This window comes from Hyperolius riggenbachi, chromosome 4 (assembly GCF_040937935.1).
Source record: "Hyperolius riggenbachi isolate aHypRig1 chromosome 4, aHypRig1.pri, whole genome shotgun sequence".
NCBI classification, from domain to species: domain Eukaryota; kingdom Metazoa; phylum Chordata; class Amphibia; order Anura; family Hyperoliidae; genus Hyperolius; species Hyperolius riggenbachi.
Genome location: NC_090649.1, coordinates 20,467,917 through 20,485,196, shown reverse-complemented (window position 1 = coordinate 20,485,196; position 17,280 = coordinate 20,467,917). Strand labels below are relative to the sequence as shown.

General features: G+C 45.0%; 1 non-coding gene across 1 annotated transcript; it reads left to right on the top strand.

Moving 5' to 3' along the window:
* The first annotated feature begins 1,278 nt into the window (after positions 1-1,278).
* LOC137505719 (U2 spliceosomal RNA) lies at positions 1,279-1,466 on the top strand. Its single transcript, XR_011020316.1, has one exon. It is a non-coding gene; the product is annotated as a U2 spliceosomal RNA (small nuclear RNA).
* The last annotated feature ends 15,814 nt before the right edge of the window (positions 1,467-17,280 follow it).

The following is a 17,280-nucleotide window of genomic DNA, read 5'->3' as shown; positions in this document are numbered from 1 at the left end:
AAACTGGGTAAGAAGGGAAGAGGTACCACTAGACATTGTAGGCCTTAATGTACATCAGACTGAAGAAGTGTTCAAGAATACAAAATTGAGGGGTCTTACAAACCACCAGAAAGATGTAGTATGGCAGACCCAACTTAATTTCCTTCCCACCCGAGCATTCCTTAAACAAAGGGATCTAGCTAGGACAGATACTTGCCCCCGAGAAGGTTGTGGGGGTTCGGAGACTCCCACTCACATATTCTGGTCCTGCAATTTTGCCTCTAGGTTTAAAGTAAAGTTAAAGGGAAGGTTCAGGCACAGGCATAAAAAAATAAAAATCCAAATCCACTTACCTGGGGCTTCCTCCAGCCCGTGGCAGGCAGGAGGTGCCCTCGGCGCCGCTCCGCAGGCTCCCGGTGGCCGACCCGACCTGGCCAGGTCGGGCCTCCTCTGCGATCCATTGTGCGTTCCACGCCGGCGCGCTGACGTCATCGGACGTCCTCCAGTCTGTACTGTGCAGGCTCAGAACTACTGAGCCTGCGCAGTACAGCCCGGGGGACGTCCGATGAGGTCAGCGTGCGGCGTGGAGCGCACAATGGAGGGCAGAAGAGGCCCGACCTGGCTGCCGGAAGAGGCCCGACCTGGCTGCCGGCCTGGCCAGGTCGGGTCGGCCACCGGGAGCCTGCGGAGTGGCGCCGAGGGCACCTCCTGCCTGCCACGGGCTGGAGGAAGCCCCAGGTAAGTGGATTTGGATTTTTTTATGCCTGTGCCTCAACCTTCCCTTTAAAGCATTTTTTACAGCTATGGCTCGGCACATCCAAGATTACTTACACCAATCTCATTACAGGCTGGTGGGGGAATAAGGCTGATCATAGAATAGCTTGGATTATTTTTTCAGTGTTTAAAGATGTTTTATGGGACGTTAGAAATCTGCTGATTTTTAGGAAGGAAGCATTATCTGTTGATGATTGTGTTAAACTTTTCCTCTCACGTATCTATGTTGTCTATCTTTATGATGTCTCTCACTCAGGGCAAGAAGACGCAACTGCTTGGTGGCGTACCACCGAGTGGACCAGTACACTATCACTATGATGTATCTTTGTACTTTATAGCTCTGTGAGCAAAAAGCTTGTAATACCTGTTCCAAAAATTGAGTATATTCTTTGACCTAGATTTATGATCATATGACAAAAAATATTTAATTTTGATAAAAAAAGGTCTGCTCTGGTGATGACCTTTGGGTATAGCAACAAGACCATGAAGGGTGCCTACATGACATGATCGGAATATGGTACTTGGCTAACCGTCTGAGACTGAAGAGTAAGAAAAAAAAATCTGTTCTTATCAGTTTAATATCTGATACGTCCCCTATCTGGGGACCATATATTAAATGGATTTTTGGAACAGGGAGATGGAAGAAGAGCTTGCTCTGTCCACTCCGCGCATCGACCTGGTATTGCAGTACCTCCAGGACCGGTGCACTACTCTCTCTTACTAGTGTAAAAAAAAGAAAGACTTAAAACCAAACTAACAAGTGACCTGAACTTCCAGAAGAAGAAAAGAAGGAACAAAGTGTACTTTGAATGTACCGCCAAGTGCAATCCCCCCCCCCCCCCCCCATCCCTTGTACTCTGTCTATTACTACTGGGTGCAGGATAGAGATGAACCCCCCCCCCCCCCCCACCTACAATAATAATAATTAAAAAAAAATAGTAATTTTAATTTGTGTATCACTTCTTTGTGCATCTGTGTCATTTATCTGTTTTGGCTGGACAAAAAAAGTAAAAAAAAATCTCCTTTTTTTGGGTGTGTCACTCTTACTTGGCTTACAGTTGTTGCCGCCAAACTCCCCGACCAGATAAAATACACCATATTTATTCATGGTGTATTTTGTCCCTGCTGCTGCAGCAGCTCTTACTCCCAGAAAACCTGCTCTCAGACTGGCAGCCATTGCTCTGTGACTATGATCACAAGAAAGAAAGAGTAGTTCTGTTCCACCCCTATAGAGTTAAAAACCAAACAATTCTCAAAAAAAAAAAGATTTAAATGTCTCTATTTATTCTTCTTTCACGATATCTTCAAAAGTTGCAGACAATGTATGGATACAAATTCAAGGATCCAATCCAGACAGCGTGATTAAGAAAGAGGACAACATCATGCTGCAGACTGTGGTTTCAGTAATGTACTCAGCCAGAGCAAGCCTGCCGGGCTAGAAACTTTGTCTGCCCTCCACACTCTCTACTAGTGTTGTGCCGAAATGCAGGGAGCTGGAATACTTTGGTTTTCAGCCTGGAGGGACAGGAGCAGAGGGGTTCTGGCTGTTCCAGCAGTGGGCATGGCCATGCAAATGTAATCAGATGTAATCCAGTTTCCAAGGTGTTGATGGCCAAGGATCTCACACCTTAGTCTAAGAAGTCTGAACTAGAGTATAATGCAGATAATAACAGACTTCCTAGACTAAGGTGTGAGTTCCTTGGCCGTCAACCTTGGAAACTGAACTAGAGTATAATACAGATAATAACAGTTTCCAAGGTGTTGACGGCCAAGGAACTCACACCTTAGCTTAGGCATTGTTGATTATTTGTTATGACCTTCTGCTTTCCTGACCATTCTTCTGATCTCTGATTTTGTACCTTTGTCATTCTGATACTCTGTTGCCAAAACTCGGCTAGTCTCTGGATTCTGCATCTGCCTCCTGTCTCTGTACTTTATCTGTCCATGTGTTAAACGACCTGGCTTGTCCGACCTCGAGAACTATCTCTCCTGTTAGGAGATAGTTCACAGATCTGTCAGTGACACTTCTCCATTGGTGTCACTCACGTTCTGTCCTTCCCATTCTCTGTCTGACTCCTCCCCTTGGAGAGTCCAGACTATGGAAGGAACCAGTTGCCGAGCAGTATTCCTATCTGCTCTTGCACCTGTCTTCCAGGTGCGGTCCTCAAAGTATTACTGTTGCACCAAAACACTTTTATCTCTCAGGTGTCCAGAGGTTAGAGATATATCTGCATTCTCGGTGATACTGCAGATCACCGGTAATCAGATCCTCTCTGTGTTACACCGATCGTTACAACCTGCTAGTCACGAATTATAATGTACCAACCATCTATTTTATTCCAAAAATTCATAAAAACCCAGTCAGCCCGCCGGGTCACCCAATTGTATCGGGGTGCGAAGGGCCTTGTGAGAGATTGGGCAGATTAATTGATGAAAAATTGAAACCTTTGGTTATGCAACTTCGCTCCTATGTGAAGGACAGTCGAGATGTCCTCAAAGTTTTGGAGGACTTTGCTGTCCCCCCTGGGTCCCTCCTTGTGGGGATCGACGTTGAATCGCTGTATACGTCAATCCCACATGAGGAGGGACTCAGGGCAGTAGACTTCTTTCTGGAGGAAAGCTGCTATGAAGCGGCTGAACACAATGACATGCTATTACGAGCATTGAGTCTAGTGCTAAAATTGAACTGTTTTAAGTTCAAACGCAGATATTATAGGCAGGTCAGGGGAACGTCGATGGGTCGGCATGTGCCCCGGCATATGCATGCTTGCATCTGGGGCTCTGGGAGAGGCAAGATGTCTACCCAGACCCAGGCTTCGTTTCATAGATGATGTGCTGGTAGTGTGGAGAGGCACGGAATCAGAGCTCTCGGCCTATATACATAGGCTGAACAGTAACAGGCGAAACATTCGTCTCACATATACTGTAAGTGATGTGGAGATGTCGTTCATTGATTTAAAACTAAGAGTGGAGAGGGGAAAAGTGGTTACTTCCTCTTACCGGAAGCCAACTGCGGGAAATAGTGTCCTCCACGCTGCCAGCCATCATCCCCCTGCCCTGATACGATCTATTCCATATAGTCAATTCCTGCGTATCCGCAGGAATTGCTCAACAGACGAACAATTTAGGACTGAGGCAAGGGAGATGTACTCCAGATTTAGGGAGCGAGGCTACTCGCATAGAATCTTAAAATCGGCAATTAATAAGTCCGTTCTTGCATTGCTCCATGCTTTTTTGTCATCCAAGTCAGTGTGTGATAACCCAAAAGGGAACAACTTGAGGATAATCACTCCCTATGGCTCTCATTGGGAAGAGTTGAGGCAGTTCCTGGAAAAACACTGGGGTATCCTAAGAGCCAATCCCGATATTAATAAAATAGTGGGGCCGCGACCAATGTTAACGGCAAAAAGGGCACCAAATCTAAGAGACAAACTGGTGAGGAGTGAGTTCAAACCGGCAAGAGAGGGGAGTAAGTGGTTACGAACCAGATCAGGGAGGGGCATGTTCAAGTGTGGCAAATGTAAAATCTGCCCATATGTGGACAAAACAAAAACATTTACAGACACGAATGGTAAATGTACATATAAAATTTATGAATTGCGACACTGAAAGGGTGGTCTATGTAATTGAATGCCCATGTAAGTTGATGTATGTGGGTAAGACCAAGAGAGATCTTACATCAAGAATCCTAGAACATTTTAGGGAGATTGAGGAGGGGGAGGTTGAAATGCCACTATACAAGCACTACAGAGAACAGCATGGAGCTTCCTTGAGGGGCACAAAAGTGAAAGCCATATATAAGTTGAACCTCTCGGAAAGGAGGGGAGATTTTGATGATGTGCTCCTGGGCAAGGAGTCTATGTGGATCTACAGATTAAATGCTGTGGAGCCGCATGGATTCAACTCACACCAATCGTTACAGGGGTTACATTTAGGTCTAACACAGAGAGGATCTGATTACCGGTGATCTGCAGTATCACCGAGAATGCAGATATATACCCGATTATTGATGATCTGCAGTATCACCGATAATCAGATATATCTCTAACCTCTAGACACCTGAGTGATGAGTGTTATGGTGCAAAAGTAATACTTTGAGGACTGCACCTGAATATCAGGTGCTAGAGCAATAAGGAGTACTGCTCTGCAGCAAGTTCCTTTCGTTGGTCTGAACTCTCCGCAGGGAGGAGTCAGGCCGAGAGTGGGAAGGACAGAACGTGAGTGACACCAATGAGAGAGTGTCACTGATAGATCAGTGAACTATCTCTCAACAGGAGAGAGAGTTCTCGAGGTCGGGCAGGCCAGGTCGTAAACACACGGACAGATAAAGTACAGAGACAGGAGACAGATGCAGAATCCTAAGACTAACCGAGTTCAGCAACACAGTATCAGAATGACAAAGAAACAAAATCAGAGATCAGAGGAATAGTCGGGAAAGCAGAAGGTCATAACAAATAATCAACAATTCCTAGACTAAGGTGTGAGTTCCTTGGTCATCAACACCTTGGAAACTGGTCTAGATAATAACACAGATGATAACAGAATTCCTAGACTAAGGTGTGAGCTCCTTGATCATCAACACCTAGGAAACTGGTCTAATGTAACACAGATACTGACAAGGTCTGAGTGCTACCACGTAGTGATCGCAACGCCAGACACCAGAGGAATGACCAGCACCCAGTATATATACACCAGCGCTCTCCTGCGCCTCCCCTAAGTGCTGGACCAATGAGAACTGAAAGAATTGTCAGCTGACCGGCCTAGTCAGCTGACACCCTTCTGGCTGTCATAAATGCTCTGCCTCTCCGTGCGCGCACGCGTCCTTCTGAACCAGTGTGGACTATCAGTCCCAGCCACACCAGATGTGTTGTAATGCCTCTGCTGTTTTAGATGTGGAATCCGCCGCACCGCTGTCCGAGCGTGCAGCGTTTTCTCCGCATTCAGCAGTACTGACAGAGGTAGGCCTATGCGTGCAAACCGCCGCGTCGGACGCGGAATCCGCCGCCCTGTTCTCTGGGCATGCGGCGGTTTCTCCGCGTTCCGTCAGGCCAGTGAATGCAGGTCCCTGCGCGCAAGCTGCCATGTTGAACGCGGAATCAGCCGCCTTACTCTGAGTATTTGCGGCGGCTTTTCCGCGTTTTCTCACAACCCCCTTCTTATGCCAGATGGCTTATAAACGATAATAATGAAAATAAAAGTAAAAACGATAAGAAAAGGATCCCCAGAAGAAATAATAATAAATGTATAAAAGGTGTAGATGAGTAACCCATAAAATACTTGAGCCACATGACCATGATCTACCCCCATGACCGTGATATGATGAGAACTAGTCAGCTGAATGCATGACTGAGAGATGAATGATATAGGGAAAACAGCTAGACAGATATTTTCATTGTAGTTGTAGTATATAAAAAAGTTCACTAGATGGTGCTAGAGAGGTAGACAATGACTATACATCGTATTAGGATTGGAAATATTATTCTTGTAAACGAAAATGTTAGAATAGAGGAATTTGCATATTATATATGAGAAAAGCAATATGTTCAAAGAAGTGACATCTAAATAGAGCTGCCTTGCTGTGAATCAGTGTGAAGAATCGTGGGAACAATAAAGCTGTCTTTGAATGAACAATGGTGATGTCATTAGGAGGCCTAGGACTCCGTGACTCAGCCCTCCTATAAAGCAATGGACCTAGTGCCCCTAAGCCACGCCCTGAAGAAGCGTCATGTGACACGAAATGCATCGGTGGGAGGAGCCTATCGCCACACCACGCTATCCTAGCGTCTCCACCGCCTGATGCTGCCACAGCCAGCCGGAGTGTGTGAGCACTGAATGCCAGCAAATGCAAGGTGTACCTGCCACTGAGCCAGAGCGTCCTATGCATGTGAGAGGATATTCTGTGCGGTGATACTACATCAAAACACTGGGAGCGGCCAGGAGAGAGCTGGGCTCCTATGATAGGAGTGTATATCGTGTGCTCACTATCTCTTAAAGGGACAGCAACAGATATCCAGATGCGAGAATCCTTGCTGGACTAAGCTGGAGGATGACACACCAAATGGACTAGTGCAAGTATATTGATTTATGATCTCTGTTGAAATGATGCTTGGGCAGTATTGCTTCTTTACAGCTTGTGAAGTCTGCTGAATTGCATTTGTGCTTAGCCGGCCAATGCTTTTTTGCTGCAGCTTTTGTCATCATACTAACAGGACTTATCCCCATTAGGGGGAAGCAGCTGCTGTGTGTATGGTGGTGTGCTGTTGTGTGACAGCTAGGCGGTCTGGGCTTGCGTGCATGGAGCAATAGAGTCCTTTTGACAATTTCCAATTTGTGCTTTCCTTTCTTATTAGTATGTAACCTTTGCCAGACCATCTTGCCTGCACATTTGCATGTTGAAGGTTGCATAGAAGAAAGACCATCCCAAGATGGAAGGAATTCAATTGATGGTCCGGGAAGTCCAGCACAGGATCCATATCACTGTTTAAATGTTTAATCCATTTGTGCCAAATGTGGACATAAAATCATTCCTCATGAGATATGGCAAATATAGGTCTGAGGGGGTAAGATATTAAAGAACAATTGTGAGACCTTTAATGGTTTTAGGAGGCACTGAGTCACCTTGGCGCTAGACTCCATGGCACCAGATGGCAAGTGCCATCCCCACAGAAAGGGCCAGTGTGTAAGAACTGCTATAAAATAAGACCTTTACCTCAGCGGTGACGAATGACCCTTCAGAGGAAAAGGCTACAGAAAGCCCTTTGGCGGGTGGCATTGATTCTTCAGACACTGAGGAACAGGCACATAAGGGGGGTTAACTCCCTCCCTGGAGCTCCTCAGCAAGCACACTCTGAGGGTAAGGAGCCTGATATCGTCTGATCTGAGAGTTCAGAGGCGATGGATGAAAGTACTTATAACTTATAACATGATCCAGAAAAGATTGAAGAGTACACCAGTGACTTGGATATGTTGCATCGGGGAATGTTATTAGATGCTTCTGAGACTCCCTTTGGTACATCTACTGTTTAGCTGAAAATCCAGTGACATTCATCAAGCTCTCCACATGAGAAGAAGCCTGAGGCAACATCTGCCAAATCAAAAACTAAAGAGGTGAAGATTGACAGGCATGAGAGAGAAAAAGGTGAAGATTGACAGGCATGAGAGAGAAAAGAGAGATTCTGGAGAAGATCTAAATGATAAAGGTGAAGGCATAAAAATAAAAAAAAAACAGAAATAAAACCTAAACGTTGATTTCTTTGAACCTGTTGCCACTAAATGTGAGGAGTATCAGGTTTCTGTACAGGAGAGCTGATGAGGGGTTATGAGTGCTATAACATTTAATTTTTCAGGAATGCAATTTAAAAGAAGCATCAAAATAGCAAAATGGACTGCTGATGTCTTCAAATCAGCAAAAAATAAGGGTGTTTGTGTTTTTGTTTAGAGAAGATTTATTTTAGTTAGCTAACCATATAGAGCAGGGTAGAACTCTTATAGTTCATTTATGGCAGTGGATTTTGTTTCGGACTATTGTGTATGCTTCCGTTAGAAAATAAAGATAACCTCGTTCCTACTAGGTTGTGGTTAGTTTTGGGAGGTGAGGAACCACTGATTTATAGTGGGGGATTTCAACTGTATAGTGCAGGCGGGTGATAGGAGTGGGGGTGGTGGGGTAGTTGGCTCTGGGAAGGATTTTTTGGGATATTTCTTCTTTAAAGTTAATTGATGCAGGTATAAACAAAGGTTGTACTTTATTGATAAATGTTCTTTAATTGATGTTACTTTTGCCAAGGAGTCTGGCCTGCCTACTTGTATGCTGAGGGTGGCGGAGAGAAAGAACAATCCAAAGATGGAAGGAATCAAGTTTGTTACCCAGAAAATAAAACAAAGGATTCCCATCACATTGCCAATGTTTAACCCTTTTGTACCAGATGTGGATGTTGAGATCTTCCTTATGAGGTATGGAGAGTATGTTTCTGAGAGGGTGAGAATATTTGCGGAACCTTTAATGGGCTGAGGAGGAACCGAGTCACTCTGGGACCAGACCCCTTAGCGCCTGATGGTAGGTGCCACCCCTCTCAGACTTATATTCTTGGGAATCAGCGAGGAGTTTTGTGGTACCCAGACATGCCAGTCTTTTGCCGCACCTGTTTCTCATTTGGCCATACTAAGGTCACTTGTGATAAGGGTCCGGTGTGCAGTAGACTTGCTACACTTGTGGATCAGCAGCTCACTTGGCGAAGAACTGTGATAATCGGCCTAAAGAAAGGAAGTTGTATGCGTCTGCTGTAAGTGGTGATCCTCCGGAGGAAGAAGCTGGAGAACGCCATTCAGAGGTTGGCACTAATGTGCCCACTGCTGGTAATGTTCCTAACACTGCTGGGGAGATGGCCCATAAGGGGGAAACTTCCTCTCTGGGGCAATCTGGAGCTCCTCAGCAGGTAACATCTGAGGTTGAGGATCTGGACATTGTATGGTCAGAGAGTCCTGAGGAAATGGACCAAAGCACTACAACAGCTAAGAGAAAGGGAGAGTAAATTGAGGCGTATAGCTCTGACAGATAAGGGGTGTCATCAGATGCTTCAAAGTCTCCTTTCAGGACAACCCATGTGGAAAACCTCACGACCGTTACTGGTTTTGTGGCTAAGTATGATGGAACAGGAAAAGAGAAATTAAAGGATACAACATCTGCCCAAAATAAACAATGGAGGGGGAGGGTTAGTCAGAGGGGGTAAGAGAAGAAGTGGAGGAGGGTGATGGAGGTTTAAAAGATGCTAAAAAAATCTAAACACTGACATCCTTAAAGGATACCCGAACTGAAATGTGACATAATGAGATAGACATGTTTATGTACAGTGCCTAGCACACAAATAACTATGCTGTGTTCCTTTTTTTCTTTCTCTGCCTGAAAGAGTTAAATATCAGGTATGTAAGTGGCTGACTCAGTCCTGACTCAGACAGGAAGTGACTACAGTGTGACCCTCACTGATAAGAAATTCCAACTATAAAACACTTTCCTAGCAGAAAATGGCTTCTGAGAGCAAGAAAGAGGTAAAAAAGGGGAATTTCTTATCAGTGAGGGTCACACTGTAGTCACTTCCTGTCTGAGTCAGGACTGAGTCAGCCACTTACATACCTGATATTTAACTCTTTCAGGCAGAGAAAGAAAAAAAGGAACACAGCATAGTTATTTGTGTGCTAGGCACTGTACATACACATGTCTATCTCATTATGTCACATTTCAGTTCGGGTATCCTTTAAAGAATATATTCCCTCAATATGAGGAGCATTGGGACTCCATATAGGAGAGCTGCTGTGTTTCAGGAATTGCTCTCAAACTGCAATACTTTGTTTACAGGAATGCAAACGGAAGGAGTCTCCAAGAACAGCAAAATGGACCTGCTGTGTGGTCATTGAGCCAGCAAAGAAATGAGGCGGTTTGTGTGTGGTTTAAGGGGGATTTCTTTAGTTTAGTTAGAGTTACACATATAGGTAGGGCTCTAATGGTGCATTTTTTATTTCAGGGGATCCTGTCCAGAATTATTATTGTTTATGCATTTGTTTGTAGGAAGGAGCGATTAGCTTTATTCTCTAAGTTGAGGGTGGTGCTAGGAGGAAAGGCGCCTATGATAATAGTGAGAGACTTCATCTGTATAGTAAGAGCGGGTGATAGAAGAGGGGGTGGTGGGGTGGATAGTTCTGGGAAAAATCTGCTGGATATTGTTTCTACTTTAATTATGTTGATGCAGGAAAGATGCTGGTTATACTTATTTTAGTGATCGGGGTTCTTTGTGTTCACAAATCGATTTTTGTTTTCTTTCCAGGAATTTCCAACTAGAAAACTTTTCTATAAAGAGGGAACCTTTTTCGGATCATGGATGCCTGGAGTGTGTCGTGAGTATAGATGTGGATGATGTGTATGGGAAGGGGGTGTGGAAGCTGAATGTTAGTCTGTTAGAAGATGAATGGGTAAAGAGTGAGTATGTGAGATTGTTTGCAAATCTAAAAAAGAGAATGAGTGATTTTGTGAGTGTGATAAAGTGGTGGGAATGGTGCAAGGTGAGAACAAAGTCTTTCTTTATGCAGAGAGCAGCTGAGAGGAGGAGAGAGTATGAAATGTTGCAGAAGAGGATGGAGTATTTGGAGTGTTTGCAAGAGATGTGAAAGGAGGTGGGGAGGAGATTAAGGAAACTATTATTATTATTATTATTGATTGTATTTATAAAGCGCCAACATATTACGCAGCGCTGCACAAGAGATAAAATGGTTAACATACAAGGTAGAACATACGGAAACTCACAACAAAACAAGATCATGCAAATGATTTGATAATACAGTGTCATAGGTCAAAATAGAGATTGTTCTAGTCCACAAAAGGGGTGATTGTCAGTAAAATTGCATAATCAAGCTGGAAACACTGGGGAGGAGGCAGAGGCGTAGCTAGGGCTTTCAGCACCCGGGGACAAAGATAGTTTATACGCCCCCCCATGGTAGCAAAACGCAAAAAAGGGCGTGGCCCCGCATCAGAATGTGAGCATGGTCATCAGTGCTGCTATACAAATACATAATAATAATATGGTAGGACATAAGACTGACTGTGGTAGGGTTAGATTGTGAGCTCCTTTGAGGACAGTCAGTGACATGACAATGTACTCTAAAGTGTTGCTGCAGAAGCTTTCAGTGCTATATACAGTGTCGGATTTACAGTTCAGGAGTCTATAGATACAAAAATTTTGGCACCCTAAGCCCCGCCTTCCCCAGCACAGACCACTTCCACAAATCAAGCCCCACTTTTATTATGAAAAAAAAAAACATGCAAGGTAATATAGACACAGATAATACCAGCAATATGCAGACGTTACCAACGCCATACAGAATTAAAGGAGAACTGTAGTGAGAGGTATATGGAGGCTGCCATATTTGTTTCCTTTTAAGCAATAATAGTTACATGGCTATCCTGCTGACCCTCGGCCTCTAATACTTTGAGCTATATACCCTGAACAAGCATGCAGCAGATCAGGTGTTTCTGACATTTTTGTGAAATCTGACAAGATTAGCTGCATGGGTCTTTCTGGTGTGATTCAGACACTACTGTAGACACATAGATCAGCAGGGCTGCCAGGCAACTGGTATTGTTTAAAAGGAAATAAATATGGCAGACTCCATATACCTCTCACTATAGTTCTCCTTTAACCTAATATTACCAACAACAAGCAGATCATTCAAATCACATTTACTTCTAAAACAAAAATTGTGATTAGTGATCAGGAAGGTTAAATTATGGTTAGGCAACGATTTGGCGTTAGATTTGTCTGGCATTCTACAACAATGTTTATTAATAGCTCCAATACCCGTGGAACCAGAAGCCTCAGCATGGCATGTCTGTGAGATGTAGGGATGCGTGTTCTGCATCAAATGCTGTTCCGAACAACTCGGAACAGAACACTATTTTGAAGCATAGCGGACTCCGACATACGGGGTTAACTCACCCCTTGACACCGCCTTCAATGGTGCCTTGCAGCTCACCAGCTACTTCCTCCTTAGTATTGTATTCCATCTTAGCAATATTGTGAGCTGGAACACACCATTGAGACTGCCTCTGTGTGCTGTACTCCAAGTGTCAAGGGTTACTTAAATCCCCCCATGCCGCGGCCCGCCCGTTCGCCAAATTCATGTTCTGTTCCAGGTTATTGGACACAGTGTTTGGAATGCAGAACGCTCATCCCTAGTGTGAGATCAAACTGAAAAGCTTTATTAATAAGCTATACAGTAGACATAAACAGCAGCTCTTATTGTAAGTCAGCATGGTCTGAGAGGGCATATACTGTCTCTTGTGACTCCACAGGTTTTGCATCCTCCAGTCCTTCGCAAGGGTTAAAAAAATTAAGAGGGAGGAAGAAAGAAAGCACAGAACAGCTTGATTAGTGGTGGATACGACTGACCTTAGGGCTTAGGTCACAGCTTCTGAGCCAGGCTATCCGTGTGTACATGCCTGACCTCAGATCAGACGGCTCCCTCCATTAAGTGCTCCTGCATGTGTGTCTTCCTGCGCCGCCAATACTTCCCCGTTCTCTGTGTGCAGAGCAGCTGGCTGCCGTCTTTCTGCTGAGACGCACGGACAGCCAGCTAAAGCCATGAGGGAGTGAGTGACCCGGTCACCCTTCACTCCTCATGTTGCAGCCTGACAGGAGTGCTGTTCTTAATAGAAACGCAAGTTAAATGTTGCTTGCCTGTTAGGAGCACTTCAGCTGTGTGGATTGGGTCATAGCAGTGCCCAGCCAGCTGTCAAAGGGAGAACGTGGAATGCTTCACATCCGCACGCTGTGTGTGGCTTCTGACGTCACACAGGAAGAGCCCTGAGCAAGGCAGTAGCAGCGGCAGACTCGGGGAGCAGAGAGAGGGGAAAAAGCAAACAAACAATCAACATGGCTGGGCGCCCTTAGGGAGTCGGTGCCCGGGGGCACGTGCCCTACCCTGCCCCCCCCAAGCTACGCCTGTGGGAGGAGGACCCTGCCAGAGGCTTACAATCTAAAGGGTGGGGGCGGAGACAATAGGTGCATCTGTTGAGAGGCTGTCTAACAGAACATATTATGGTGCTGGTGTAGGGGGGGTCTGCGAGTATGAAAGGGTGAGTCTTGAAAGCTTGTGTGAAGGTATTAAAGGTGGGGGCGAGTCTGGTGGCTGGAGGGAGCGAGTTCCAGAGAGCAGCTTATTGCGAGTGGACCTGGCATTCCAGAGGCCACAGGAAACGGGGCGAATGTCTAGGGGTAGGATGGATAGGAATAAGGTTATGCTGAGGGGGTGTGTGGGTAGAGTGTGTGGGGGGGGGAGGGAAGGGAGGTGCATGGGGGTTGAGGGCCAAAAGGGAGTCTAAGGACAGAAGAGGAGAGGGTTTGGGGAAACAAAAGGGGGACAAGGTGTAAGAGGTGGAGGTAGAGCATGTGGTGATGGGGGAGAGCAAGATGGGAAGGGAGATAGCTGGGAAATGGTGGAGGGGTCAGGGAGTGAATAGGAGGAAAGGGGTACATTTTGTACTGAAGGGATAAGGTAGGATGGGATGTGGAGAGTGGAAGCATAGACAGAGGGACAGCAGCTGGACCAATATGAGATAAATGTCACCAATGATGTGGCTGAAGGGGTTCGGCAACCAAAGAGCAGGTAAGCTCTTATATGGTAGAGCAGGGGAAAAAAATAGTGTCTTAAAGAAAAGGATGAGAAGTGCACTACATTTTTCTTCAACTACATATTTAGCTTAAGAAGGTGTATGGAGTTAAATGACTTATGAGGCGAATATTGGAAAAAAAAAGTTCACCAACGGCTCCTCAGTGACTCTCCGTCCATATGAGTAAGTTGGCTCTGATCAGCCAGGAATAGACGTCACACCAGGTCACTTCCCTCCCTCACCCGGCACCGTCTGGAAACCTGCGCAGCCGCACTAGCGGCATGCGAACTGCGCATGCATTTGTTGTTTAAAGTGGCAATTCTTATCCCATCAGTTCAGGCGACCCTGCAGAGGGTCGGGCCTGTAATGAATCCTGGATTTAGATAACAGAGCGCCTGAAACTGACAGGGGCAGCACTGATAGTCTGCCCTGAGGTCTGATATTGCAATAAGGTAACTAACTTTTTTTCCAATATTTGCCTCGTAAGTCCTTTAAGACTGAGATGGTGTGTGTGTTGGATGAGAATGGGAGGGAAGTGTCTGTTAATGAGGGAGTGAAGAGGGAAGTATGGGAGTTTTATAAGGATTTGTATTGTGAGAAACAGGAATACTGTGGAAATTGAGATTCTGGAGACAGTGGAAGTATGTTTGGGTTCCAGTAAGAAAGTTCGTTTGAGTGAAGAGTTTGGGAAAGGTGAGATTTAGTTATGAATAAAGAGATGAGGAAAGGGAAGACACCTGGAAGAAGTAATTGCCTGTGGAGTTCAATTGTACATTTGGGGACATTAGTGGTAATTGTTTATGAAGTGTAAGGCTGTTTTGGATGGTGGCATTTTAAGTAATTTGATGAAAGAGCATATAATTGTGTTATATAAGAGGGGAAATACTGTAGAAAGGCTTTTAAAAAAGTGTAGACCAATATCTTTATGGAATGTTGATTACAAGTTGATTGCGAAAGTGATGGCTGATCGGTTGCGTGATGTGTTGGAGAAGATGGTGTGGTGTGTGAGGAACAAGTGTGTGCTGTGCCTGGGAGAACGATTGCTGAGAGTCTGATTTGTCTGAGGGATGTGTTGTGGTTGTGTAAGGATAGAAAGCAAGGTGTGGCTATGTTGGCAGTGGATTTTGAGAAGGCGTATGAGAGGATTGTGCTTTTTCAGCACGCCGCGCCCTCACTTTGGGGACCCGTCTTTCCTCGAGCTTTTTCTCCAGCTCTCCCAGACCAGTACCTCCCTGGCTGTCTTGTAAAGGTTCCTACAAACGCGGGTACAGCACCTGCAGGTACTGTCGTGTCCACAATCAAACGCGGGAGATTTTCTCTATCTCAAAAGGAGAGAGATTTGAAATAAAAGAATATATTCATTGTAATTCTAGTAATGTTGTATATCTTATTACCTGCGTTGCTTGTGGCCTACAGTATGTGGGGTGGACTTCCCGTCCCCTGAGACAACGTATCTCGGAGCATTACAATGGACCTGGTAGATGCATGAGGAAGGAAACATATGTCACCCAGGTTTCTAGTGTATCTAAGCACTGTTTGAGGGAACACCAGGGTGTCATGACCAGTTTTACTTTCCAAGGCATAGAAAGAGTGGCACTTTCCCCTAGAGGAGGTGACTTACGTAGATTATTGTTGAAACGGGAGGCCTTTTGGATATGGAAATTGGGCACACGTTTGCCCACAGGGTTGAATTCTAAAATGGATATCAGCCTAACCTATGATGTAAGAACATAACCTCTTTAGGATATGAACATACCATCTTTTTTTTAGGTCTGTTCCCCGCTCTTCCTCCTCCCCTTTCCCCTCCTCCCTCTTCCTCTTCCTTTCCACTCTCACTAGCATCCTTATCTTTGCTTATTTCTCTGCCATCTGTATATTATATACTATATACTGTATATTATACAGTCTGAGGAATTTATGTTCACTGTATATTCATTACTGATGCTTAACCATGTCATCTCTGGTTTTTTAATGTACTGGATTTTATATATTGGCTTTGCCTTATTTTTATATGTGAAATTCGTCTGTCTCTTTAAGAGGAGTAGCCATGCCCCTTGTGGGCGGGCACTCGACTACTTAAACTTGTGGTGATTTTGTGTATGCTGGCTATGATTAAGGAGCCTTTCAGAGCTCTGATACGCGTCAGCCTTGTATGTGTTTACTGATGTGCCAATAAAGTTGAAGAAAAAGCTTTTTTTTTTTTTTTTTTGCCTATATGTCCTGAGACCTGTGATTTCTGCTCCCTTGGACTAAACAGCGGTGGTTGTAGCGTTCCTCCTTTTTGCTAACGTATGATAGGGTGTCGCATGAGTTTATGTTGAAGGTGTTGGAGAGAATGGGAGTACCTGAGAGGATGATTGGATGGGTGAAATGTCTGTATAGTGAGATTGTGAGTAAGGTGCGGGTGAATGGGTACTGACAGAGGAAGTGAGTATTAGATCAGGTGTGAGGCAGGGGTGTCCTCTGTCCCCTGTTCTGTTTGTGTGTGTGATTGACCCTTTGTTGAAGACTGATAAGGTAGTGAGAGAGAGGTGTGGAAGTGCCTGGAAGTGGAGGGAGATGTTTGAGTGTTATTGGATATATGGATGATGTGACTGTGGTGTAAGCAGGGCCAGCCCTAGACTAGCCCATCGAGCTGGAGGGGTAGCGGGCAGGACGGGGGTATTGGGCCCACGGACGGGTGGATGCTGCCTGTCACAGGAGCCCTGGTGGCTGACCGCAATTGGCCTTCTAGACTATGCCAGCGCACAGATCGTGCGAACTCTGGTCGCAGTCAATGCGCAGGAACCGTTAAGAATTAGCCGCAGACAAACCAGAAGGGAGCCTGTGAGATACGGGTGATTACAACTTCACACACTGGTTCAGGGTAGGTCTGCCACCACCGCGGTTACCATGGGACTGAGGAGCCCACTGGCTGACTAATCCTGCGAATAAAACGATTAAACACACGATATTCTGTCTAGCCAACAACAAACAAACAGAACTGATCCCGGGTCTCTGAAGATACGCTACTGTGTGTGCTGATAAGCAGGGTAGCGGACAGTGAATGACTTGGAGAAAGTCGTTTATTCACGCAATATAAATAATTAATATATACAGACAATTATTAAAATCACAATTATTAAGACAGTAATAATTAATATATACAGACAATTATTAAAATCACAATTATTAAGACAGTAATAGCCAGTATGAAATAAAAAGGGAGAAAATACTTATGGTTTGTGGAAATATGTCCTTTTGTGGGAAAATCATAAAGTTCAAGCAAAACGGTTTCAAGTTCTTAAAGCTCTTGGTTTCAATCAAAGTTCAGCAGAATTCTTTGTTCCAGGTTACAGAAGATGCCAATCAAGATGGCCGCTAGCACATGT